A 15,923-nucleotide genomic window follows, 5' to 3' on the forward strand; every position below is an offset into this window, starting at 1 on the left:
GTGTGTCCGGTCCACGGCGTCATCCTTACTTGTGGGAACCAATACCAAAGCTTTAGGACACGGATGATGGGAGGGAGCAAATCAGGTCACCTAGATGGAAGGCACCACGGCTTGCAAAACCTTTCTCCCAAAAATAGCCTCAGAAGAAGCAAAAGTATCAAACTTGTAAAATTTGGTAAAAGTGTGCAGTGAAGACCAAGTCGCTGCCCTACATATCTGATCAACAGAAGCCTCGTTCTTGAAGGCCCATGTGGAAGCCACAGCCCTAGTGGAATGAGCTGTGATTCTTTCGGGAGGCTGCCGTCCGGCAGTCTCGTAAGCCAATCTGATGATGCTTTTAATCCAAAAAGAGAGAGAGGTAGAAGTTGCTTTTTGACCTCTCCTTTTACCGGAATAAACAACAAACAAGGAAGAAAACCAGGTTTAGTACGTAAAACCACCTTATCTGCATGGAACACCAGATAAGGAGGAGAACACTGCAGAGCAGATAATTCTGAAACTCTTCTAGCAGAAGAAATTGCAACCAAAAACAAAACTTTCCAAGATAATAACTTAATATCAACGGAATGTAAGGGTTCAAACGGAACCCCCTGAAGAACTGAAAGAACTAAGTTGAGACTCCAAGGAGGAGTCAAAGGTTTGTAAACAGGCTTGATTCTAACCAGAGCCTGAACAAAGGCTTGAACATCTGGCACAGCTGCCAGCTTTTTGTGAAGTAACACAGACAAGGCAGAAATCTGTCCCTTCAGGGAACTTGCAGATAATCCTTTTTCCAATCCTTCTTGAAGGAAGGATAGAATCTTAGGAATCTTAACCTTGTCCCAAGGGAATCCTTTAGATTCACACCAACAGATATATTTTTTCCAAATTTTGTGGTAAATCTTTCTAGTTACAGGCTTTCTGGCCTGAACAAGAGTATCGATAACAGAATCTGAGAACCCTCGCTTCGATAAGATCAAGCGTTCAATCTCCAAGCAGTCAGCTGGAGTGAGACCAGATTCGGATGTTCGAACGGACCTTGAACAAGAAGGTCTCGTCTCAAAGGTAGCTTCCATGGTGGAGCCGATGACATATTCACCAGATCTGCATACCAAGTCCTGCGTGGCCACGCAGGAGCTATCAAGATCACCGACGCCCTCTCCTGATTGATCCTGGCTACCAGCCTGGGGATGAGAGGAAACGGCGGGAATACATAAGCTAGTTTGAAGGTCCAAGGTGTTACTAGTGCATCCACTAGAGCCGCCTTGGGATCCCTGGATCTGGACCCGTAGCAAGGAACTTTGAAGTTCTGACGAGAGGCCATCAGATCCATGTCTGGAATGCCCCACAGTTGAGTGATTTGGACAAAGATTTCCGGATGGAGTTCCCACTCCCCCGGATGCAATGTCTGACGACTCAGAAAATCCGCTTCCCAATTTTCCACTCCTGGGATGTGGATTGCAGACAGGTGGCAGGAGTGAAACTCCGCCCATTGAATGATTTTGGTCACTTCTTCCATCGCCAGGGAACTCCTTGTTCCCCCCTGATGGTTGATGTACGCAACAGTTGTCATGTTGTCTGATTGAAACCGTATGAACATGGCCCTCGCTAGCTGAGGCCAAGCCTTGAGAGCATTGAATATCGCTCTCAGTTCCAGAATATTTATCGGTAGAAGAGATTCTTCCCGAGACCAAAGACCCTGAGCTTTCAGGGATCCCCAGACCGCGCCCCAGCCCATCAGACTGGCGTCGGTCGTGACAATGACCCACTCTGGTCTGCGGAAGGTCATCCCTTGTGACAGGTTGTCCAGGGACAGCCACCAACGGAGTGAGTCTCTGGTCCTCTGATTTACTTGTATCCTCGGAGACAAGTCTGTATAGTCCCCATTCCACTGACTGAGCATGCACAGTTGTAATGGTCTTAGATGAATGCGCGCAAAAGGAACTATGTCCATTGCCGCTACCATCAAACCTATCACTTCCATGCACTGCGCTATGGAAGGAAGAGGAACGGAATGAAGTATCCGACAAGAGTCTAGAAGTCTTGTTTTTCTGGCCTCTGTCAGAAAAATCCTCATTTCTAAGGAGTCTATTATTGTTCCCAAGAAGGGAACCCTTGTCGACGGAGATAGAGAACTCTTTTCCACGTTCACTTTCCATCCGTGAGATCTGAGAAAGGCCAGGACGATGTCCGTGTGAGCCTTTGCTTGAGGAAGGGACGACGCTTGAATTAGAATGTCGTCCAAGTAAGGTACTACAGCAATGCCCCTTGGTCTTAGCACAGCTAGAAGGGACCCTAGTACCTTTGTGAAAATCCTTGGAGCAGTGGCTAATCCGAAAGGAAGCGCCACGAACTGGTAATGCTTGTCCAGGAATGCGAACCTTAGGAACCGATGATGTTCCTTGTGGATAGGAATATGTAGATACGCATCCTTTAAATCCACCGTGGTCATGAATTGACCTTCCTGGATGGAAGGAAGAATTGTTCGAATGGTTTCCATCTTGAACGATGGAACCTTGAGAAACTTGTTTAAGATCTTGAGATCTAAGATTGGTCTGAACGTTCCCTCTTTTTTGGGAACTATGAACAGATTGGAGTAGAACCCCATCCCTTGTTCTCCTAATGGAACAGGATGAATCACTCCCATTGTTAACAGGTCTTCTACACAATGTAAGAATGCCTGTCTTTTTATGTGGTCTGAAGACAACTGAGACCTGTGGAACCTCCCCCTTGGGGGAAGCCCCTTGAATTCCAGAAGATAACCTTGGGAGACTATTTCTAGTGTCCAAGGATCCAGAACATCTCTCGCCCAAGCCTGAGCGAAGAGAGAGAGTCTGCCCCCCACCAGATCCGGTCCCGGATCGGGGGCCAACCTTTCATGCTGTCTTGGTAGCAGTGGCAGGTTTCTTGGCCTGCTTTCCCTTGTTCCAGCCTTGCATTGGTCTCCAAGCTTGCTTGGCTTGAGAAGTATTACCCTCTTGCTTAGAGGACGTAGCACTTTGGGCTGGTCCGTTTCTACGAAAGGGACGAAAATTAGGTTTATTTTTGGCCTTGAAAGGCCGATCCTGAGGAAGGGCATGGCCCTTACCCCCAGTGATATCAGAGATAATCTCTTTCAAGTCAGGGCCAAACAGCGTTTTCCCCTTGAAAGGAATGTTAAGTAGCTTGTTCTTGGAAGACGCATCAGCTGACCAAGATTTCAACCAAAGCGCTCTGCGCGCCACAATAGCAAACCCAGAATTCTTAGCCGCTAACCTAGCCAATTGCAAAGTGGCGTCTAGGGTGAAAGAATTAGCCAATTTGATAGCATTGATTCTGTCCATAATCTCCTCATAAGGAGGAGAATCACTATCGACCGCCTTTACCAGCTCATCGAACCAGAAACATGCGGCTGTAGCGACAGGGACAATGCATGAAATTGGTTGTAGAAGGTAACCCTGCTGAACAAACATCTTTTTAAGTAAACCTTCTAATTTTTTATCCATAGGATCTTTGAAAGCACAACTATCTTCTATGGGTATAGTGGTGCGTTTGTTTAAAGTGGAAACCGCTCCCTCGACCTTGGGGACTGTCTGCCATAAGTCCTTTCTGGGGTCGACCATAGGAAACAATTTTTTAAATATGGGGGGAGGGACGAAAGGAATACCGGGCCTTTCCCATTCTTTATTTACAATGTCCGCCACCCGCTTGGGTATAGGAAAAGCTTCTGGGAGCCCCGGGACCTCTAGGAACTTGTCCATTTTACATAGCTTCTCTGGGATGACCAAATTGTCACAATCATCCAGAGTGGATAATACCTCCTTAAGCAGAGCGCGGAGATGTTCCAACTTAAATTTAAACGTAATCACATCAGGTTCAGCTTGTTGAGAAATGTTCCCTGAATCTGTAATTTCTCCCTCAGACAAAACCTCCCTGGCCCCATCAGACTGGTTTAGGGGCCCTTCAGAACCATTATTATCAGCGTCGTCATGCTCTTCAGTATCTAAAACAGAGCAGTCGCGCTTACGCTGATAAGTGTGCATTTTGGCTAAAATGTTTTTGACAGAATTATCCATTACAGCCGTTAATTGTTGCATAGTAAGGAGTATTGGCGCGCTAGATGTACTAGGGGCCTCCTGAGTGGGCAAGACTCGTGTAGACGAAGGAGGGAATGATGCAGTACCATGCTTACTCCCCTCACTTGAGGAATCATCTTGGGCATCATTGTCATTGTCACATAAATCACATTTATTTAAATGAGAAGGAACTCTGGCTTCCCCACATTCAGAACACAGTCTATCTGGTAGTTCAGACATGTTAAACGGGCATAAACTTGATAACAAAGTACAAAAAACGTTTTAAAATAAAACCGTTACTGTCACTTTAAATTTTAAACTGAACACACTTTATTACTGCAATTGCGAAAAAATATGAAGGAATTGTTCAAAATTCACCAAAATTTCACCACAGTGTCTTAAAGCCTTAAAAGTATTGCACACCAAATTTGGAAGCTTTAACCCTTAAAATAACGGAGCCGTTTTTAACTTTAACCCCTTTACAGTCCCTGGTATCTGCTTTGCTGAGACCCAACCAAGCCCAAAGGGGAATACGATACCAAATGACGCCTTCAGAAAGTCTTTTCTATGTATCAGAGCTCCTCACACATGCGACTGCATGTCATGCCTCTCAAAAACAAGTGCGCAACACCGGCGCGAAAATGAGGCTCTGCCTATGATTTGGGAAAGCCCCTAAAGAATAAGGTGTCTAAAAAAGTGCCTGCCGATATAATCTTATCAAAATACCCAGATTAAATGATTCCTCAAGGCTAAATATGTGTTAATAATGAATCGATTTAGCCCAGAAAAAGTCTACAGTCTTAATAAGCCCTTGTGAAGCCCTTATTTACTATCTTAATAAACATGGCTTACCGGATCCCATAGGGAAAATGACAGCTTCCAGCATTACATCGTCTTGTTAGAATGTGTCATACCTCAAGCAGCAAGAGACTGCTCACTGTTCCCCCAACTGAAGTTAATTCCTCTCAACAGTCCTGTGTGGAACAGCCATGGATTTTAGTAACGGTTGCTAAAATCATTTTCCTCATACAAACAGAAATCTTCATCTCTTTTCTGTTTCTGAGTAAATAGTACATACCAGCACTATTTTAAAATAACAAACTCTTGATTGAATAATAAAAACTACAGTTAAACACTAAAAAACTCTAAGCCATCTCCGTGGAGATGTTGCCTGTACAACGGCAAAGAGAATGACTGGGGTAGGCGGAGCCTAGGAGGGATCATGTGACCAGCTTTGCTGGGCTCTTTGCCATTTCCTGTTGGGGAAGAGAATATCCCACAAGTAAGGATGACGCCGTGGACCGGACACACCTATGTTGGAGAAATGAAAAAAAGAATATGGGGTAGGTACTGCTGTAGTCGAAAAGGTAATTCAGTTTTTTCTCTAAAAATTTCCATTAAAGGGGTAGAAAAGTCAAAATTAAACTTGCATTATTAAGATAGAGCATGTTATTTTAAGACACTTTTAAATTAATTTCTATTTTCAAATACATTTACATTGTTCTTTTACTATCTTTTGTTAAAAAAATAATATGAACATATCCTACACTAATTGGAGATAGCTGATAATTGGTGTGTACACACACTTGGCTCTTGTTATTCGGCTGACCAGATGTGATCAGTCATCTCCCAGTAGTGTATTGCAGCTCTGGAGTTGGTATTAAGTATTTGTTTAATCCTTTTGCATGGGTTAAACACACTGTCATAATACAAGCAACAGTGCAATAATAAAATTAGAAAATGTCCTATTTGCATTTTTATATCCTTTTAATTAATTGTGATTTTTGCAGATCAATTCCGTGATTAACTTTCATCTGGTTTTGAATCTTTCCTAATATAAGGAAGAGTAACAGAGGCAAAAAAATAAGGAAACTGTATTTTAAAAAAAAGATTAAAATATATAGAAAACAATATATTAAATGAACACAAAAGTAATGAAAAATACATTTAACCCTTTTAAAACTGACACATGCCACACCCCTGTGCAAAAAACACTTGTAATACTCCAGTTTTAGTCCATTTAAATGATACTTTGTTTTTTTTTTCCATATATAATTCTTTATTGTAATCAACAACAAAATACAAAGGAATAGAAGATGAATTTAAACGGGCATTAAACTCAAAAAAGTTATTTCATGATTCAGATAGAGAATGCAATTTTAAACAACATTCCAATTAACTTCTATTATCTAATTTGCTTCTTTCTTTAGATATCCTTTGTTGAAGAAATTGCAATGCACATGGGTCAGCCAATAACACGAGGCATCTATGTGCAGCAACCAATTAGCAGCTACTGAGCCTATCTAGATATGCTTTTCAGGAAATAATATCAAAAGAATTAAGCAAATTAGATAATAGAAGTAAATTAGAAAGTTCTTTTAAATTGTATTTATCTGAATCATGAAAGAAAAATGTTGGGTTTAATGTCCCTTTAAAGGGACAGTCTACACCAGAATTTTTATTGTTTTAAAAGATAGATAATCCCTTTATTACCCATTCCCCAGTTTTGCATAACCAACACAGTTATAATAATATACTTTTAACCTCTGTGATTATCTTGTATCTAAGCCTTTGCAAACTGCCCTTTTTTCAGTTCTTTTGACAGATTTGCAGTCTAGCCAATTAGTGCCTGCTCCTAGATAAATTGGAAAATTGTTTAAAATTACATGCTCTATCTGAATCATGAAAGTTTATTTTGGCCTAGACTGTCCCTTTAAGATAAAAAGTAACAAAACAATGGATATTCATCAATAAACAATGAACATTACATTCATATCTCAAAGCAGTATTCTTTTTTTTTTTTCTGGAATGTCTAAATCCTACCTTGTTGAGGGGGGGGGGGGGTTCAGCAAGCCAATCACTTTTATAAATGACCTTTATTGAAACATAGAATTTGATGGTAGATAAGACCCATATTAGGGTCGATTTATTAAGCTGCCGGAATTCAGCATTGCACATGAGCAATATTTTGAGTTCACGTGCAATCCCGCCCCCTGCCCACGCACAGCCAATCACGTGCAGGCAGGAGCTGCCAATCTCCATGGTCGGACGAGACCGGGGAGATTGAAATTCACCACCTAATAGGTGGCGAGAGGTTAGGGAAGCAGCGGTCTAATGACTGCTGCTTGTTAAATACGGACTGCAGGTTCTCTTGTGAGAACCTGCAGTTGTAGAGGGGCGAAGCATGACGAAGGCTTTGATAAATCGACCCCCAATTCTACCCATATAACATGTTATGTATTTCTTAAGATTTGCCTTATGTTGGTCCCGGGCATTTTTTTATTATTTTACAGTCCCTGTGCATACCACCTCTATTGTAAGTTTATTCCATGAATCCACCACCCTTCCTATGGAAAAAAATGCCTCCTCACATTCCTTCTTAATCTGTTAACTTCAGTTTACAGAAATGCCTAGCATTGGGTAGAAGCCACCAAATTAGCGGGAATAAAATATCTAACCATAAACATATTGGATAAGTGTTAACCTAACTAAGATTTCCCAAAGGAGGGACAAGTCATTTTTACAGCGTATAATGCTCATACGTCTGTCAAAACTCCTTTAGTGGAGCAAAAAGTCATTTAAACCAAATAACATAAAATACTCGCACCAAAATAATACTCTAAGAGAGTTTACAAAATGTTTTCTATTTTTACTTGTTACCTAGTTCTCCTCTTTTATATGAAGAACTGCACATTTTAACAAGCTCAGAGAAGCTATGTTTTATAACATTACAAGCCTAATGCATTTACAGACAGGTGATCATCATTAAAATGACCTTGACTGCTATAAGGAAATGATAGATTAAATGTGGGACCTCTTCTTTCAAATAGTGTTCTTATGATATAGTTCTATGGTCAAGGTTGGTTGGGACTTTCAAATAGGGGCCTATTCTCTTTCAAAAGAGGGATTAATTGCCCGATTTCAGTGCTTATTTGGGGGTATTATGGTTCCTGAAAGAGCCCACTAAAAGTCACCTAGTTGTGAGGTGCTTACATTTCCTATGGCAATGACCTACTACGTAGAGGTATAAAAGGCCCTTCGTATGAAAGAGGATAATCCCTTTCCATATCAGGGGTACTGTTTGTGTTATATGCTGACTATAGGCACAGAGGATTTAGTCACATGCATTCGGGTGCATTAGTCCTTGGTATAATGCGTGAAGTTAGTAGCATGTCTCTCACTCACAATGGTTCTTAAACCTGTCCTAGGGGAATGTAAACAGAATTTTATGGCATCCTAAGCGCAAGTGATTCAATGAAAAGGAATGAGTCAATAATAAAACACCTGCAGGCGTATATACAAATTGTATCATTAATATCCAGTGTTCTAAAACTATAACTATTATGCAATGAATGAATGCCATTTAGTTATTATGAAAAATATTTATCTGAATCGTTGTGCACACTTGTGTAATCAGATATGATTGGACTTCTGTGTCTATGTGGTCCTATGTTTTTAATCATTTAGTTTTTTATATATTTTTATGAGATAGAAAATGTTTAGAAACCACAACATTTTTAAAGGAACATGAAACCCAAACAGAGCATCCATATATTTTTTTTCCAATTTACGTATATATTATCAAATTTGTTTTGTTCTCATGTTATTCTTTGTTGAAGAGATATCTTGATAGGTGGCGTGCACATGTCTGAAGCAATACATGGCAGGAAAAAGTGATGTCATCTAGTGTTTTTGCTAATGTTTAACATAATACTGCATTAATACTGCAGGCACGTGCATGCTCCTGAGCTTACCTTCCTGCTTTCAACAAAGGTTACCAGGAAAACAAATACAATGTAATAATAGAAGTAAATTGGAAAGTTGTTTAAAATTGTATCTGAATCATGAAAGAAACATTTTGGGTTTTATGTCACTTTAATAATGTGTTTCCCAGTAACCAAAAGGAAAGAAATGTCTAAGAAAACTGAAAGAATACTCATAACATTATGTGAAAATTGTAGTAATGTACTAGCTTCATTTTCTATGCCACTGCAATCTATTAGAATAGCAGCCAACTTAATAAAACCACAAAAAGTAGTAAAGATAGTAAAATCTGGTCAAAACGTAAAAAAAATAATATGCCTCCTCCTTGTGGCGAGGTGATGAATTCCCAACAAGTAAATATTTTTGTGGACTCTCACCATCATTAGAAGGAAAAAAAAACAGTAAGCAGGAATTTTGATGTAATGAGCTAAAATGTTTTACCATACCTAGTCAATTTACTAGAAATTGCTAATTTAGGCTGGTATTGGTAATTAAGACCATCCCTCATAATTAAAGGGACAGGTAAGTCAAAATTCAGATAGGGCATGCAATTTTTAACAACTTTCCAATTTACTTTTATCATCAAATTTGTTCTCTTTTTTGTTGAAACCTGAACCTAGGTAGGCTCATGTGCTGATTTCTAAGCCCTTGAAGGCCATCTCTTATCTCAGTTCATTATATTAGTTTTTCACAGCTGGTTCATGGTTGCAAGGTTGTAAAAAGCACCAAGATAAGGGAGCAGTCTGCAGAGGGTTAAATTCAAGGTAATTATAGAGGTAAAAAGTATATTAATATAACAGTGTTGGTTATGCAAAACTGGGGAAAGGGTAATAAAGGGATTATCTATCTTTTAAACAATAAAAAAATTAAAATAGACTGTCCCTTTAGAATTTTAGCACCAAAGTTTGCATATGTCCCAACTGGCTCTCCTGCAGTTTCCTTCCTGAGGGCAAATGTCACAAGGGACTGCCATGGCTCCGCCCATGACACTCCTCAAATTTGTTAACCCTGCACTTAATTTTCACCTCACAGCACACCTGGAGCCCCGCCCACAGCACACCTGAAGCCGCCGCCCATACTGATACAGCTCCTAAATGAACAATTTCTCATGAATTTACTACTCAGCAGCCGGGGAAACAAACCAACAGAAACACTTTAAGGGGAGATATTTTTTTTAGAATAGTGTCCATTTGCTAAATGATAATTTAATTTCTCTAGATACAAATTATGAGTAAGTGGATTATACCAGTTAGACTGAATTAGTATTAATTTCTTAAAATGTGTTATAGTTTAAAAGTTTGTTCAAATTATTTCATTCTAATTACAGTGGTAAAAACACTTACAATAAACCATCAATATTAAGTACATCACTTGTTGCAAAGTATTATTTATTGTTTAATGAATAAAATAATAATTCTATACACAGTTATTACATCTGTGATGGATACAAAAGGTTGTTGTATGCTGTTATGGCGTTAAAGTTGTGTATAAATATAGATACATGAACTTTATCCACCAGTACAGAGTAATTGTTGGTAATTGCACATCCATCATGAGTATGTTTAACAATTCATTTATAACTTGTGCTGCCATGTTGAAACCTAGATTTCCTTCTCTGCTTTGGCCAATTAAGACAGTTATAAATGGGTAACTAGAATGTGTACCCAATGAGTGAGTGAAACATAGCAGTCTTATGTTTGGAGTCTGCACTTCTATTTCTAACAAGATCCGGAATTTAACCATTTTCAAATTTAAATAACTGCAAAAAAGAACAAAATAAATTATAATTGTATATTGCAGTTATTTTACTATGCATAATTAAAGGAACACTAAAATCATATTTAAATGTTCATGATTTTGACAGAGCATGCAATTAAAAAAAACTTTCCAATTTACATCCATTATCAAATTGGACAGTATTTTTATATACATACGTCTGTGATTCTCTGTCACTTGATACAGGGGGCAGGGAAATGGATTCAATTTAGAAATTAGTTAGAAAAAAAAATACTGATTTGTCTTTTTATGATGCATTTGTTGACTATGCATGTACTTAATGGTCCTTTAATCAATTAATAGTACTATATCAAGGTTTTGAATGTCACTGCTATGAAAGCCTTACCAAGTTACAGCTGAACGTTTTATTATTTAATATTTTCTAGCCAGTGGTATCAATCAAATATTAAAATACATTCAGAATTGTGATATTATTATCAGATAGTAAAATTCACAAATGCAAAATAATTTAGGCCTTTACAAAAAAAAATACTTTTACAAATATATCCTTTATAAATAGTTTGTGAATAAGTACCTGCTATGCTTTTGCTATGCTATGATGCACAACATGACTTAGAGAGTGTATTTGTACAAATGGATAGTCTTAGAAAAACAGACATTAGGACCTTTCTTATCTATCGACAAAGGGAACACATACCTAGGGGACTTAGAATAAAAAAGTTTCCATCATTTCATGTTACATGTCTAAAATTCATAGAGGAATGGAACACAGCACTTTCTACGTATTCACACACACTAATGACTATTCTAATTAACTACAAAAAACAACAGAGAATGACACTAATAAAACAAATGCAGGACTTGCAAGTTGAATTAAAACAAAGACAAACAGACCCTGAATTCAGTCTTTATGATACTCAATTTAAAGAAAACATGCAAAAATTCCAGAAAGAACTTTGGGAATTTAAGTCACAAAAAATTAATAGGGATAAAATGGACTATGATACTGACAATGTCTATTCATGATCTCACAAGGGTTCAGTCTCCACAAATAACAACAAAAGTAAAAAACTCAGATATAAAAAATCTAAAAAGGATAAAAAGGTAACTTTCAGCAATACTGAATATGACTATGATACCTCAGACAGTGATTCTATGGGGGGGGGGACACTATGCATCAGGGCAGCTATCAGTACTTAATACACTATCTATTCCTCAACAAGGACATTCAAAAAACGGATCAGGCCCACCTCACTCGATTCTAAAACCTATAAATCAAAAAGAACACGTAGAGGGGGCCAAAACAGATACCGTCGAAGACATAGAAAAAATAAAGAGATATCCACAGATGATAAGGAAAAAACAAACACACAGATATCTACAAAAGAAGTGATTAATTTATCTGACTATAGCCCTAGTCATGAGGAGGAGAGGGTATTGTCATGAGGACTTAGTTTCTCTCCATCTTGTCATTTTAATCTGTTTCAGACTATTTTAGATCTCAACAAATTTGTGAGATTGCTTACTCGTAAAAAAAATTTTTTGAAAGATGATTCTGAATCAGAGCTATTTTCAGATGGAGAGAATAATGTTTCTCATAATGAGTTAAAACACAAATCGGAGGGTAGTCTGACTTTTGAAGACAAATGTTGCATACAGGATATGGAGGATATACAATTATTAGACCCCGATAGTATTAGACATGGTCCATCTGCACAGGATATAGATGTATCTAGACTAAAAAACAAAAGTATGTTTTATCCAGTTAAGACTAGATGTAACTCGGATATTTTTCAACAAACTATTGAAAACAAACTCATTAGACTTGACTCTGAACTAAAAACTCCATCCACCATTCCCACCAGCAATGCAACACATTCCAATAACAACTTTACTGCATCTGACAATAGAGCATTACGACAATTGTCTTCAAACAAAAACCTTGTATTTCGAGAGTCTGATAAGGGTGGCAACCTGGTTATTTTAAACAGGCAAGATTACGTTTCTGAGGTTTCTCTGCAACTATCAGATTGAAATACATACTGCATCCTTGCCACTAATCCAACTGCGGTCTACAAGGGGTTACTTGGGGAGATAGTGAGATACGGCAGGGACAATGGCATTATCACAGCCAACATGTCAGAATATTTGATTCCTAACTGGCCTGTGACTGCCGTGTTTCACTATTTCCCCAAGATACATAAGAACCCACTCAATCCCCCGGGACACCCCATTGTGGTGGGGATAGGGTCTCTTAATGAACCTTTATCAGAACTGGTGGATATGTACTTGCAACCCTTGGTTCTGGCACTCCCCAGTTATATCCAAGATACAACATCCTTTATCAGACAAATACAAGGGGTTTTGTGTAAATCTCACTACACTTTAATTTCGATGGATGTTTCCTCGCTATACACGTCAATACCCCATGATAAGGGGTATTAAGCACTAGAATTTTTTCTGAGATACAGGTCAAATTACGATGAGGCCACAATATCGTTCTTGCTTATGGCCACGGAGTACTTGCTTACTCATAATTTTTTTCTTTTTGAAGGTCGTTTCTATCTCCAAAGATGTGGAACAGCTATGGGCGCTATATTTGCGCCATCATACGCCAACCTTTTTCTAGGTTGGTGGGAGCTCTTCCACATCTTTGGAGATAGAAACCCTTTTCGCCAACACATCATCTATTACAATGAGTCTACTAATTCTTTTCACCAGTACGTGTCACACAACAGGTTGAACCTTAACTTCACAATGGAATCCAGTATGGAATCTTTAAATTTTTTGGATGTGACCATAAAACCTACTGGTGAGGTTATTCAGGTGGAGTTATATGGTAAACCCACTTCGGGTAACAGAATTCTAAAATATGACTCCTGTCACCCTTCACACCTTCTTATTTCTATCCCTAAAAGCCAACTCATCCGGGTGAAACGCATTTGTTCAGATCCAAATATTTATAAACAAAAAGCAGTTGATACTATGGAGAGACTAAGATTACGGGGCTATCCAAAAATAATTTTGACACAAGCAAAAACCGATGTAGACAAGATTTCTAGGTCTGAATTACTTACTTACAAAAAAGACAACAATAAGAGAGCCTTTTCCTCTACACCAATTTTCACCACACCATATAGTATGGAATATGGAAAAATTTGTAAACTAATAAAACAGAGTTTGCCCATTTTAGAGAATGATGAAAAGCTAAGTCAGGTTTTAAAAGATGGATGCAAATTTGTGTCACGTAAAGCAAAAACTTTGAGAAATATACTATCACCCTCCATGCTGCCTAGAGTTACAAATGGTACATGGTTGCAAAAACGTAATGGTTGTTACAAATGCAATGCCTCTCGATGTAAAACATGTTTGCACATTATTCAGGGTAACACTTGTAGATCAGAAGCACTGGGTAAAGTATGTGATATAAGGTATTTCATCAATTGCAATAGTACTCACGTAGTTTATCTCTTGACATGCCTAGGATGTAAAATCCAATACGTAGGGTGCACCAATAGGTCCTTGAAGGCCCGGGTCATGGAGCATTTGAGATCCATTGAGGACCCTGAGTTAAAAACGCCCATAGCTAAACATTTCAGATATCATCACAATTCTGACAGTACACTTTTGAAAGTTCAGGGCATTGATTTTATACCCAGGCATCCCCGGGGTGGTGATAGGGAAAAGAAATTAGATGAACGAGAGGTCTTTTGGATTCTCCACCTAAAAACCAGGGTACCCACGGGTTTAAATTCCAGAATGGACGTTAATATGTTTGTTCAATACTGATGAACATATAAAATTCTGCATCATGTAATTTTTACAGATTGTTGATAATTAACATATCTTACATAACACACATTACATGACATGTTATATGTTTAAAGAGTGAGAGAAAGGTCTTGATGTCCCAGGAAATATATATTTATTTGCAGATAGATTACATTTGTACTCTGCTTTATAACTATTTCCCTACTCTGATTGTGTTATGTTTAAGTTTTTACAATATATATGTGTTCCAAACATAAATTGATACATGATAAATAGAAACAATCCCACAGAAATTTTGTATTTTTCTAGGATAGAGTTGCTACACTAATTTAGATAGAATATATACTTAGCACAGAACCTTAGGGGTTAATGAAATGGGCTTTGATTGATGTTTTTTTATTGGATGTAACTCTGTATATAAGGAGCACTTTCACCACCTGTTCTATATCAGTGAACAAGTGCCCCAGAGGCATGAAACGCATATGATGTCACAGGACGGTGATGTTCCCCCTGTTTTTCTCATCTAAACAATGATTTTATCAAGCTGCTGTATATGGATAATGGTTTTATTATACTAATCTAATAAAAACAGAATTTATGCTTACCTGATAAATTACTTTCTCTTGCGGTGTATCCAGTCCACGGATTCATCCTTTACTTGTGGGATATTCTCATTCCCTACAGGAAGTAGCAAAGAGAGCACACAGCAAAGCTGTCCATATAGCTCCCCCTCTAGCTCCACCCCCCAGTCATTCGACCAAAGGTTAGGAAGAAAAAGGAGAAACCATAGGGTGCAGTGGTGACTGTAGTTTAAACAAAAAAATTTTTACCTGACTTAAATGCCAGGGCGGGCCGTGGACTGAATACACCGCAAGAGAAAGTAATTTATCAGGTAAGCATAAATTCTGTTTTCTCTTGCAAGGTGTATCCAGTCCACGGATTCATCCTTTACTTGTGGGATACCAATACCAAAGCTTTAGGACACGGATGAAGGGAGGGAACAAGACAGGTACCTTAAACGGAAGGCACCACTGCTTGCCAAACCTTTCTCCCAAAAATAGCCTCAAAAGAAGCAAAAGTATCGAATTTGGAAAATTTGGAAAAAGTATGCAGTGAAGACCAAGTTACTGCCTTACAAATCTGTTCAACAGAAGCCTCATTTTTGAAAGCCCATGTGGAAGCCACTGCTCTGGTAGAATGAGCATAATAATTCTTTCAGGAGGCTGCTGGCCAGTAGTCTCATAGGCCAAGTGGATGATGCTTTTCAGCCAAAAGGAATGAGAGGTAGCAGTCGCTTTCTGACCTCTCCTCTTACCAGAATAGATAACAAACAAAGAAGATGTTTGTCTGAAATCCTTAGTTGCTTCTAAATAGAACTTTAAAGCACGAACTACATCAAGATTGTGTAATAGACGTTCCTTCTTCGAAGATGGATTAGGACACAGAGAAGGAACCACTATTTCCTGGTTAATATTCTTGTTAGAAACAACTTTAGGAAGAAAACCAGGCTTAGTCCGCAAAACTACCTTATCTGCATGGAACACCAGGTAAGGTGAATCACACTGTAAGGCAGATAATTCTGAAACTCTTCGAGCAGAAGAGATAGCTATCAAAAAC

At 38.5% G+C, this 15,923-nt stretch overlaps 1 protein-coding gene across 1 annotated transcript in view; it reads right to left on the reverse strand.

Moving 5' to 3' along the window:
- Positions 1-15,923, reverse strand: part of LOC128656482 (dystonin-like) — a 958,955-nt gene that overhangs the window by 498,417 nt on the left and 444,615 nt on the right. The window lies entirely within an intron of this gene.

Source organism: Bombina bombina, chromosome 4 (genome assembly GCF_027579735.1).
Source record: "Bombina bombina isolate aBomBom1 chromosome 4, aBomBom1.pri, whole genome shotgun sequence".
Lineage (NCBI taxonomy): Eukaryota > Metazoa > Chordata > Amphibia > Anura > Bombinatoridae > Bombina > Bombina bombina.